Source organism: Mytilus edulis, unplaced genomic scaffold (genome assembly GCF_963676685.1).
Source record: "Mytilus edulis unplaced genomic scaffold, xbMytEdul2.2 SCAFFOLD_216, whole genome shotgun sequence".
Classification (NCBI taxonomy): domain Eukaryota; kingdom Metazoa; phylum Mollusca; class Bivalvia; order Mytilida; family Mytilidae; genus Mytilus; species Mytilus edulis.
The window spans coordinates 28,850-41,618 of record NW_027268934.1 but is presented as its reverse complement, the minus strand read 5'-3'; positions in this window follow the sequence as shown (position 1 = coordinate 41,618).

Sequence of the window (12,769 nt, the reverse complement as noted above, 5' to 3'; positions counted from 1 at the left end):
GACAAAAGTGCATGGTGCAATTTTTTTAATGATGCAAAAGGTTATAAAGAACTGATAGAGGAATTAATTGTGGTCTGTGGCCTAAGAGGTGCATTTCAGCAAATTTAGAATTTTTACTTTGGCATCTTTTCTGAATGATCTATTGGTATTGATTTGTCAAACTATATGAGAAGAAATGATTTTCACTTTCATTTGATAGAAATTTTGTGAAAAAGTCACTTTTCAGGTTAAATGCCTAAAATGTAGCTTTTTCACTTTTTTCACTATTTTTTCAAAAACAGCATGCTTAATTTCTCTCTGACAGTTTTTTTCTGATATCTATTTGTGTTTGTGGTATTTATTTCAGTTGTTTAACTTATTTGTGAACTCTGAACACAAAAAAAAGTAGATAAAAACATAAAAAGAGTGCAAAATGTGCTGTTTTAATAGTCTAAGTCTAACGGTCAGTATACGCAGCAGGTGGAATGTGAAGTTCTATGCACTTAAAAGTTGTATTCCAAAACAGATTGCACTGAACCTACATCAAAAACACTTATTACTGGTTGCTTAACCATTTCTGTTTTACAGACTACCTTTACTTTCTTCTGTTGGATAGCTAGTGGTTTAAATATTGGCCTTTTGAGGCTGACATTTCATTCAGTTTTTAAACAGTAAAGTTATTAAACTTTGCATCAGACCATACTGTCTGTATATATAGTTGAAAGTGACAGTCTTGTTACATCCAGGCTCCATGTTTTATCATATCTGAGCACAGATTTTAGCAAAAAGAAGTATATCTCCATCTCCCATATCATTTATATGCTTTTAAATATGCAAATGTGGGGAACGGCCTAAACTGGCAATCTGTTTTTTTAAGCATAACATTGCTAAAGACCATTTTATCCACATGCGTTATGCTATTTGAAACTTATATTTCCATCAAAAGTACATTTATAACCTGTTAAAGTTTGTTTGATAACTTAACAACTTCAGAAAATTGTGGTAAGTGAAAAATATTACATTTGATATAAGGCCTCACCCTAATTGAAAACCTCTATTTTTTGGCACAGGCTCATATAAAATTAACTTCTGGCCATTTTGCATAAGTCTGATACATGAAATATGCTTTCTGTTGCTTTAAATAGATGTTAACTTATACATAGAGACATTAAAAAGTGTTAGTTTTGGTATCTTTTGGTTTTTAGAAGCTCAAATTTGATAGTTTTAATTGTTCCAATTCAACGCCACAATTCAGCACCCAAAATTCAGATATAAAAAATGCCACATTTTTTTTATTTGGTATCATATGGCTTTGAAACTTTGTAACCTGTTTTATAATATACTAAGCTTGAATCATGCCAAGTTTTATTAGAATTGGTCAAGTTTTAGGCCCCTAATAGGCCCAAGACCACAATTAATGACACCGCTTTTCGTTGTCCACGAATATAGTTCCTTTTAATTAGAGTGTATTTTTCCTTAATTTTTTTTCTTTCCTTTCCTCACTCATTCCTTAAATCTTTTTGGGTGGAAATGAAAGAAGAGAGGTCAAATAAATTTTTGGAGGTTGTATTTTAACTGATTTTGATATGGAATGAGTGATTAGGTCAAGTGCAAAAAGGTGATATTTACAGTTTTCGGAACATCTCTTGACTTGTCAATAGGGGTATGGATGTGTATTGGCTAAATTTGTAAAAGTGATTGCTTCAATCTTTCTGAATTTTGGATATATATTTGGACTAGGACAATACATTACACACACAAAAAATTGGACAAAAGTGCATGGTGCAATTTTTTTAATGATGCAAAAGGTTATAAAGAACTGATAGAGGAATTAATTGTGGTCTGTGGCCTAAGAGGTGCATTTCAGCAAATTTAGAATTTTTACTTTGGCATCTTTTCTGAATGATCTATTGGTATTGATTTGTCAAACTATATGAGAAGAAATGATTTTCACTTTCATTTGATAGAAATTTTGTGAAAAAGTCACTTTTCAGGTTAAATGCCTAAAATGTAGCTTTTTCACTTTTTTCACTATTTTTTCAAAAACAGCATGCTTAATTTCTCTCTGACAGTTTTTTTCTGATATCTATTTGTGTTTGTGGTATTTATTTCAGTTGTTTAACTTATTTGTGAACTCTGAACACAAAAAAAAGTAGATAAAAACATAAAAAGAGTGCAAAATGTGCTGTTTTAATAGTCTAAGTCTAACGGTCAGTATACGCAGCAGGTGGAATGTGAAGTTCTATGCACTTAAAAGTTGTATTCCAAAACAGATTGCACTGAACCTACATCAAAAACACTTATTACTGGTTGCTTAACCATTTCTGTTTTACAGACTACCTTTACTTTCTTCTGTTGGATAGCTAGTGGTTTAAATATTGGCCTTTTGAGGCTGACATTTCATTCAGTTTTTAAACAGTAAAGTTATTAAACTTTGCATCAGACCATACTGTCTGTATATATAGTTGAAAGTGACAGTCTTGTTACATCCAGGCTCCATGTTTTATCATATCTGAGCACAGATTTTAGCAAAAAGAAGTATATCTCCATCTCCCATATCATTTATATGCTTTTAAATATGCAAATGTGGGGAACGGCCTAAACTGGCAATCTGTTTTTTTAAGCATAACATTGCTAAAGACCATTTTATCCACATGCGTTATGCTATTTGAAACTTATATTTCCATCAAAAGTACATTTATAACCTGTTAAAGTTTGTTTGATAACTTAACAACTTCAGAAAATTGTGGTAAGTGAAAAATATTACATTTGATATAAGGCCTCACCCTAATTGAAAACCTCTATTTTTTGGCACAGGCTCATATAAAATTAACTTCTGGCCATTTTGCATAAGTCTGATACATGAAATATGCTTTCTGTTGCTTTAAATAGATGTTAACTTATACATAGAGACATTAAAAAGTGTTAGTTTTGGTATCTTTTGGTTTTTAGAAGCTCAAATTTGATAGTTTTAATTGTTCCAATTCAACGCCACAATTCAGCACCCAAAATTCAGATATAAAAAATGCCACATTTTTTTTATTTGGTATCATATGGCTTTGAAACTTTGTAACCTGTTTTATAATATACTAAGCTTGAATCATGCCAAGTTTTATTAGAATTGGTCAAGTTTTAGGCCCCTAATAGGCCCAAGACCACAATTAATGACACCGCTTTTCGTTGTCCACGAATATAGTTCCTTTTAATTAGAGTGTATTTTTCCTTAATTTTTTTTCTTTCCTTTCCTCACTCATTCCTTAAATCTTTTTGGGTGGAAATGAAAGAAGAGAGGTCAAATAAATTTTTGGAGGTTGTATTTTAACTGATTTTGATATGGAATGAGTGATTAGGTCAAGTGCAAAAAGGTGATATTTACAGTTTTCGGAACATCTCTTGACTTGTCAATAGGGGTATGGATGTGTATTGGCTAAATTTGTAAAAGTGATTGCTTCAATCTTTCTGAATTTTGGATATATATTTGGACTAGGACAATACATTACACACACAAAAAATTGGACAAAAGTGCATGGTGCAATTTTTTTAATGATGCAAAAGGTTATAAAGAACTGATAGAGGAATTAATTGTGGTCTGTGGCCTAAGAGGTGCATTTCAGCAAATTTAGAATTTTTACTTTGGCATCTTTTCTGAATGATCTATTGGTATTGATTTGTCAAACTATATGAGAAGAAATGATTTTCACTTTCATTTGATAGAAATTTTGTGAAAAAGTCACTTTTCAGGTTAAATGCCTAAAATGTAGCTTTTTCACTTTTTTCACTATTTTTTCAAAAACAGCATGCTTAATTTCTCTCTGACAGTTTTTTTCTGATATCTATTTGTGTTTGTGGTATTTATTTCAGTTGTTTAACTTATTTGTGAACTCTGAACACAAAAAAAAGTAGATAAAAACATAAAAAGAGTGCAAAATGTGCTGTTTTAATAGTCTAAGTCTAACGGTCAGTATACGCAGCAGGTGGAATGTGAAGTTCTATGCACTTAAAAGTTGTATTCCAAAACAGATTGCACTGAACCTACATCAAAAACACTTATTACTGGTTGCTTAACCATTTCTGTTTTACAGACTACCTTTACTTTCTTCTGTTGGATAGCTAGTGGTTTAAATATTGGCCTTTTGAGGCTGACATTTCATTCAGTTTTTAAACAGTAAAGTTATTAAACTTTGCATCAGACCATACTGTCTGTATATATAGTTGAAAGTGACAGTCTTGTTACATCCAGGCTCCATGTTTTATCATATCTGAGCACAGATTTTAGCAAAAAGAAGTATATCTCCATCTCCCATATCATTTATATGCTTTTAAATATGCAAATGTGGGGAACGGCCTAAACTGGCAATCTGTTTTTTTAAGCATAACATTGCTAAAGACCATTTTATCCACATGCGTTATGCTATTTGAAACTTATATTTCCATCAAAAGTACATTTATAACCTGTTAAAGTTTGTTTGATAACTTAACAACTTCAGAAAATTGTGGTAAGTGAAAAATATTACATTTGATATAAGGCCTCACCCTAATTGAAAACCTCTATTTTTTGGCACAGGCTCATATAAAATTAACTTCTGGCCATTTTGCATAAGTCTGATACATGAAATATGCTTTCTGTTGCTTTAAATAGATGTTAACTTATACATAGAGACATTAAAAAGTGTTAGTTTTGGTATCTTTTGGTTTTTAGAAGCTCAAATTTGATAGTTTTAATTGTTCCAATTCAACGCCACAATTCAGCACCCAAAATTCAGATATAAAAAATGCCACATTTTTTTTATTTGGTATCATATGGCTTTGAAACTTTGTAACCTGTTTTATAATATACTAAGCTTGAATCATGCCAAGTTTTATTAGAATTGGTCAAGTTTTAGGCCCCTAAGAGGTGCATTTCAGCAAATTTAGAATTTTTACTTTGGCATCTTTTCTGAATGATCTATTGGTATTGATTTGTCAAACTATATGAGAAGAAATGATTTTCACTTTCATTTGATAGAAATTTTGTGAAAAAGTCACTTTTCAGGTTAAATGCCTAAAATGTAGCTTTTTCACTTTTTTCACTATTTTTTCAAAAACAGCATGCTTAATTTCTCTCTGACAGTTTTTTTCTGATATCTATTTGTGTTTGTGGTATTTATTTCAGTTGTTTAACTTATTTGTGAACTCTGAACACAAAAAAAAGTAGATAAAAACATAAAAAGAGTGCAAAATGTGCTGTTTTAATAGTCTAAGTCTAACGGTCAGTATACGCAGCAGGTGGAATGTGAAGTTCTATGCACTTAAAAGTTGTATTCCAAAACAGATTGCACTGAACCTACATCAAAAACACTTATTACTGGTTGCTTAACCATTTCTGTTTTACAGACTACCTTTACTTTCTTCTGTTGGATAGCTAGTGGTTTAAATATTGGCCTTTTGAGGCTGACATTTCATTCAGTTTTTAAACAGTAAAGTTATTAAACTTTGCATCAGACCATACTGTCTGTATATATAGTTGAAAGTGACAGTCTTGTTACATCCAGGCTCCATGTTTTATCATATCTGAGCACAGATTTTAGCAAAAAGAAGTATATCTCCATCTCCCATATCATTTATATGCTTTTAAATATGCAAATGTGGGGAACGGCCTAAACTGGCAATCTGTTTTTTTAAGCATAACATTGCTAAAGACCATTTTATCCACATGCGTTATGCTATTTGAAACTTATATTTCCATCAAAAGTACATTTATAACCTGTTAAAGTTTGTTTGATAACTTAACAACTTCAGAAAATTGTGGTAAGTGAAAAATATTACATTTGATATAAGGCCTCACCCTAATTGAAAACCTCTATTTTTTGGCACAGGCTCATATAAAATTAACTTCTGGCCATTTTGCATAAGTCTGATACATGAAATATGCTTTCTGTTGCTTTAAATAGATGTTAACTTATACATAGAGACATTAAAAAGTGTTAGTTTTGGTATCTTTTGGTTTTTAGAAGCTCAAATTTGATAGTTTTAATTGTTCCAATTCAACGCCACAATTCAGCACCCAAAATTCAGATATAAAAAATGCCACATTTTTTTTATTTGGTATCATATGGCTTTGAAACTTTGTAACCTGTTTTATAATATACTAAGCTTGAATCATGCCAAGTTTTATTAGAATTGGTCAAGTTTTAGGCCCCTAATAGGCCCAAGACCACAATTAATGACACCGCTTTTCGTTGTCCACGAATATAGTTCCTTTTAATTAGAGTGTATTTTTCCTTAATTTTTTTTCTTTCCTTTCCTCACTCATTCCTTAAATCTTTTTGGGTGGAAATGAAAGAAGAGAGGTCAAATAAATTTTTGGAGGTTGTATTTTAACTGATTTTGATATGGAATGAGTGATTAGGTCAAGTGCAAAAAGGTGATATTTACAGTTTTCGGAACATCTCTTGACTTGTCAATAGGGGTATGGATGTGTATTGGCTAAATTTGTAAAAGTGATTGCTTCAATCTTTCTGAATTTTGGATATATATTTGGACTAGGACAATACATTACACACACAAAAAATTGGACAAAAGTGCATGGTGCAATTTTTTTAATGATGCAAAAGGTTATAAAGAACTGATAGAGGAATTAATTGTGGTCTGTGGCCTAAGAGGTGCATTTCAGCAAATTTAGAATTTTTACTTTGGCATCTTTTCTGAATGATCTATTGGTATTGATTTGTCAAACTATATGAGAAGAAATGATTTTCACTTTCATTTGATAGAAATTTTGTGAAAAAGTCACTTTTCAGGTTAAATGCCTAAAATGTAGCTTTTTCACTTTTTTCACTATTTTTTCAAAAACAGCATGCTTAATTTCTCTCTGACAGTTTTTTTCTGATATCTATTTGTGTTTGTGGTATTTATTTCAGTTGTTTAACTTATTTGTGAACTCTGAACACAAAAAAAAGTAGATAAAAACATAAAAAGAGTGCAAAATGTGCTGTTTTAATAGTCTAAGTCTAACGGTCAGTATACGCAGCAGGTGGAATGTGAAGTTCTATGCACTTAAAAGTTGTATTCCAAAACAGATTGCACTGAACCTACATCAAAAACACTTATTACTGGTTGCTTAACCATTTCTGTTTTACAGACTACCTTTACTTTCTTCTGTTGGATAGCTAGTGGTTTAAATATTGGCCTTTTGAGGCTGACATTTCATTCAGTTTTTAAACAGTAAAGTTATTAAACTTTGCATCAGACCATACTGTCTGTATATATAGTTGAAAGTGACAGTCTTGTTACATCCAGGCTCCATGTTTTATCATATCTGAGCACAGATTTTAGCAAAAAGAAGTATATCTCCATCTCCCATATCATTTATATGCTTTTAAATATGCAAATGTGGGGAACGGCCTAAACTGGCAATCTGTTTTTTTAAGCATAACATTGCTAAAGACCATTTTATCCACATGCGTTATGCTATTTGAAACTTATATTTCCATCAAAAGTACATTTATAACCTGTTAAAGTTTGTTTGATAACTTAACAACTTCAGAAAATTGTGGTAAGTGAAAAATATTACATTTGATATAAGGCCTCACCCTAATTGAAAACCTCTATTTTTTGGCACAGGCTCATATAAAATTAACTTCTGGCCATTTTGCATAAGTCTGATACATGAAATATGCTTTCTGTTGCTTTAAATAGATGTTAACTTATACATAGAGACATTAAAAAGTGTTAGTTTTGGTATCTTTTGGTTTTTAGAAGCTCAAATTTGATAGTTTTAATTGTTCCAATTCAACGCCACAATTCAGCACCCAAAATTCAGATATAAAAAATGCCACATTTTTTTTATTTGGTATCATATGGCTTTGAAACTTTGTAACCTGTTTTATAATATACTAAGCTTGAATCATGCCAAGTTTTATTAGAATTGGTCAAGTTTTAGGCCCCTAATAGGCCCAAGACCACAATTAATGACACCGCTTTTCGTTGTCCACGAATATAGTTCCTTTTAATTAGAGTGTATTTTTCCTTAATTTTTTTTCTTTCCTTTCCTCACTCATTCCTTAAATCTTTTTGGGTGGAAATGAAAGAAGAGAGGTCAAATAAATTTTTGGAGGTTGTATTTTAACTGATTTTGATATGGAATGAGTGATTAGGTCAAGTGCAAAAAGGTGATATTTACAGTTTTCGGAACATCTCTTGACTTGTCAATAGGGGTATGGATGTGTATTGGCTAAATTTGTAAAAGTGATTGCTTCAATCTTTCTGAATTTTGGATATATATTTGGACTAGGACAATACATTACACACACAAAAAATTGGACAAAAGTGCATGGTGCAATTTTTTTAATGATGCAAAAGGTTATAAAGAACTGATAGAGGAATTAATTGTGGTCTGTGGCCTAAGAGGTGCATTTCAGCAAATTTAGAATTTTTACTTTGGCATCTTTTCTGAATGATCTATTGGTATTGATTTGTCAAACTATATGAGAAGAAATGATTTTCACTTTCATTTGATAGAAATTTTGTGAAAAAGTCACTTTTCAGGTTAAATGCCTAAAATGTAGCTTTTTCACTTTTTTCACTATTTTTTCAAAAACAGCATGCTTAATTTCTCTCTGACAGTTTTTTTCTGATATCTATTTGTGTTTGTGGTATTTATTTCAGTTGTTTAACTTATTTGTGAACTCTGAACACAAAAAAAAGTAGATAAAAACATAAAAAGAGTGCAAAATGTGCTGTTTTAATAGTCTAAGTCTAACGGTCAGTATACGCAGCAGGTGGAATGTGAAGTTCTATGCACTTAAAAGTTGTATTCCAAAACAGATTGCACTGAACCTACATCAAAAACACTTATTACTGGTTGCTTAACCATTTCTGTTTTACAGACTACCTTTACTTTCTTCTGTTGGATAGCTAGTGGTTTAAATATTGGCCTTTTGAGGCTGACATTTCATTCAGTTTTTAAACAGTAAAGTTATTAAACTTTGCATCAGACCATACTGTCTGTATATATAGTTGAAAGTGACAGTCTTGTTACATCCAGGCTCCATGTTTTATCATATCTGAGCACAGATTTTAGCAAAAAGAAGTATATCTCCATCTCCCATATCATTTATATGCTTTTAAATATGCAAATGTGGGGAACGGCCTAAACTGGCAATCTGTTTTTTTAAGCATAACATTGCTAAAGACCATTTTATCCACATGCGTTATGCTATTTGAAACTTATATTTCCATCAAAAGTACATTTATAACCTGTTAAAGTTTGTTTGATAACTTAACAACTTCAGAAAATTGTGGTAAGTGAAAAATATTACATTTGATATAAGGCCTCACCCTAATTGAAAACCTCTATTTTTTGGCACAGGCTCATATAAAATTAACTTCTGGCCATTTTGCATAAGTCTGATACATGAAATATGCTTTCTGTTGCTTTAAATAGATGTTAACTTATACATAGAGACATTAAAAAGTGTTAGTTTTGGTATCTTTTGGTTTTTAGAAGCTCAAATTTGATAGTTTTAATTGTTCCAATTCAACGCCACAATTCAGCACCCAAAATTCAGATATAAAAAATGCCACATTTTTTTTATTTGGTATCATATGGCTTTGAAACTTTGTAACCTGTTTTATAATATACTAAGCTTGAATCATGCCAAGTTTTATTAGAATTGGTCAAGTTTTAGGCCCCTAATAGGCCCAAGACCACAATTAATGACACCGCTTTTCGTTGTCCACGAATATAGTTCCTTTTAATTAGAGTGTATTTTTCCTTAATTTTTTTTCTTTCCTTTCCTCACTCATTCCTTAAATCTTTTTGGGTGGAAATGAAAGAAGAGAGGTCAAATAAATTTTTGGAGGTTGTATTTTAACTGATTTTGATATGGAATGAGTGATTAGGTCAAGTGCAAAAAGGTGATATTTACAGTTTTCGGAACATCTCTTGACTTGTCAATAGGGGTATGGATGTGTATTGGCTAAATTTGTAAAAGTGATTGCTTCAATCTTTCTGAATTTTGGATATATATTTGGACTAGGACAATACATTACACACACAAAAAATTGGACAAAAGTGCATGGTGCAATTTTTTTAATGATGCAAAAGGTTATAAAGAACTGATAGAGGAATTAATTGTGGTCTGTGGCCTAAGAGGTGCATTTCAGCAAATTTAGAATTTTTACTTTGGCATCTTTTCTGAATGATCTATTGGTATTGATTTGTCAAACTATATGAGAAGAAATGATTTTCACTTTCATTTGATAGAAATTTTGTGAAAAAGTCACTTTTCAGGTTAAATGCCTAAAATGTAGCTTTTTCACTTTTTTCACTATTTTTTCAAAAACAGCATGCTTAATTTCTCTCTGACAGTTTTTTTCTGATATCTATTTGTGTTTGTGGTATTTATTTCAGTTGTTTAACTTATTTGTGAACTCTGAACACAAAAAAAAGTAGATAAAAACATAAAAAGAGTGCAAAATGTGCTGTTTTAATAGTCTAAGTCTAACGGTCAGTATACGCAGCAGGTGGAATGTGAAGTTCTATGCACTTAAAAGTTGTATTCCAAAACAGATTGCACTGAACCTACATCAAAAACACTTATTACTGGTTGCTTAACCATTTCTGTTTTACAGACTACCTTTACTTTCTTCTGTTGGATAGCTAGTGGTTTAAATATTGGCCTTTTGAGGCTGACATTTCATTCAGTTTTTAAACAGTAAAGTTATTAAACTTTGCATCAGACCATACTGTCTGTATATATAGTTGAAAGTGACAGTCTTGTTACATCCAGGCTCCATGTTTTATCATATCTGAGCACAGATTTTAGCAAAAAGAAGTATATCTCCATCTCCCATATCATTTATATGCTTTTAAATATGCAAATGTGGGGAACGGCCTAAACTGGCAATCTGTTTTTTTAAGCATAACATTGCTAAAGACCATTTTATCCACATGCGTTATGCTATTTGAAACTTATATTTCCATCAAAAGTACATTTATAACCTGTTAAAGTTTGTTTGATAACTTAACAACTTCAGAAAATTGTGGTAAGTGAAAAATATTACATTTGATATAAGGCCTCACCCTAATTGAAAACCTCTATTTTTTGGCACAGGCTCATATAAAATTAACTTCTGGCCATTTTGCATAAGTCTGATACATGAAATATGCTTTCTGTTGCTTTAAATAGATGTTAACTTATACATAGAGACATTAAAAAGTGTTAGTTTTGGTATCTTTTGGTTTTTAGAAGCTCAAATTTGATAGTTTTAATTGTTCCAATTCAACGCCACAATTCAGCACCCAAAATTCAGATATAAAAAATGCCACATTTTTTTTATTTGGTATCATATGGCTTTGAAACTTTGTAACCTGTTTTATAATATACTAAGCTTGAATCATGCCAAGTTTTATTAGAATTGGTCAAGTTTTAGGCCCCTAATAGGCCCAAGACCACAATTAATGACACCGCTTTTCGTTGTCCACGAATATAGTTCCTTTTAATTAGAGTGTATTTTTCCTTAATTTTTTTTCTTTCCTTTCCTCACTCATTCCTTAAATCTTTTTGGGTGGAAATGAAAGAAGAGAGGTCAAATAAATTTTTGGAGGTTGTATTTTAACTGATTTTGATATGGAATGAGTGATTAGGTCAAGTGCAAAAAGGTGATATTTACAGTTTTCGGAACATCTCTTGACTTGTCAATAGGGGTATGGATGTGTATTGGCTAAATTTGTAAAAGTGATTGCTTCAATCTTTCTGAATTTTGGATATATATTTGGACTAGGACAATACATTACACACACAAAAAATTGGACAAAAGTGCATGGTGCAATTTTTTTAATGATGCAAAAGGTTATAAAGAACTGATAGAGGAATTAATTGTGGTCTGTGGCCATAATCCTCCTTTTGACGTCGACATTTAGGAAAAACAGACGCATTTTTAGCCATAGATTTATCTTCTAAAAAATCGACACCAATCTGACACATAAGTTGTTAAAAACCTTAATTTTTTAAAAACTGTTTCAAATAATATTTATCAAGGATTTAATTGTCGTTTATTTTGACTCGATGGATACAATTGTTGAAGGGTCATGGCAAAATTATGATTCTTAGCAGACGGCATGGTCAGGTTTTGTCGTCATTCCGAGAAGAAAATAGATTACTTTTCATCGAATTATTTCTAAATTCTATTTCCGATATGCAATTTTGACAATTTGAATTTAGTTTAAATTTAGAGCAAACTTCTAAATCTAAATTTAGCAATATTTTTGGTTGATTAGAGACGCACGTTAAAATATTAAGATGGCTGGATTATTGAATACTAAATAAAAAATAGTGTTTGTTTTACGATGGATAGGCCATTTGCAAATCTTATATTCATTTTTTCCCTCGTGCTTTGAGACACGATCGGCCACAGCAGAATCAGCAGATGTAATGGGTTTTTTTAACGTTTTTTCGTTGTTTTTGTTTGTTTCTTTTGCATTGTTTTAATTCTTACATAATTTATCATAGCATGTCTTTTTCAGTTTAAACTGCTTAGGGTATCTGGTAGGAAGAGGCGACAATGTGGTCTACATCGGCTAGGAAAACTTTTTTGCGTTCAAACATTGATTGAGATTCCGGTGTCAACAGATCTATAGAGGGTCTAGTAGCAACAACTTTACACAGTTCAGAGGTTATGTATATGACTATGGCTCCGGTATTCACGACCGCTAATTCTACTTCAGCTGATGATAATCAGGTAATTTTCCAGTTTTTCAAAACTCATCTCCGTGTAGTATTAAGGACAATGATGAGCTTGAAAGAAT